This window comes from Arachis duranensis, chromosome 10 (assembly GCF_000817695.3).
Source record: "Arachis duranensis cultivar V14167 chromosome 10, aradu.V14167.gnm2.J7QH, whole genome shotgun sequence".
Taxonomy (NCBI): Eukaryota; Viridiplantae; Streptophyta; class Magnoliopsida; order Fabales; family Fabaceae; genus Arachis; species Arachis duranensis.
In genome coordinates this window covers 36,231,834-36,232,358 of record NC_029781.3, presented here as the reverse complement: position 1 = coordinate 36,232,358, position 525 = coordinate 36,231,834, and positions in this window count along the sequence as shown.

Here is a 525-nt window from a genome sequence, read left to right as displayed (position 1 = left end):
ATTGCTCAGCCTATTGCGTCCACCATTGTTAAAGCCTTGTTGAGGCTTTTGTTGATCCTTCTAGGAGAAATTTGGATGATTTCTCCATGATGGGTTATAGGTGTTTCCATATGGTTTACCCATGTAATTAACCTCTGCCATGGCAGGGTTTTCAGGATCATAAGCTTCTTCAGAAGCTGCCTCTCTAGTACTGTAGGATGCATGTTGCAATCCATTCAGATTTTGAGAGATCATGTTGACCTGTTGAGCCAACACTCTGTTCTGAGCCAATATGGCATTCAGAGCATCAATTTCAAGAACTCTTTTCTTCTGAGGTATCCCATTATTCACGAAATTCCTCTCAGAAGTGTACATGAATTGGTTGTTTGCAACCACGTCAATGAGTTCTTGAGCCTCTTTAGGCGTTTTCTTTAGGTGAATAGATCCACCTGCATAATGGTCCAATGACATTTTCGAAAATTCAGAGAGACCATAATAGAATATATCTAACATGGTCCATTCTGAAAACATGTCAGATGGACATCT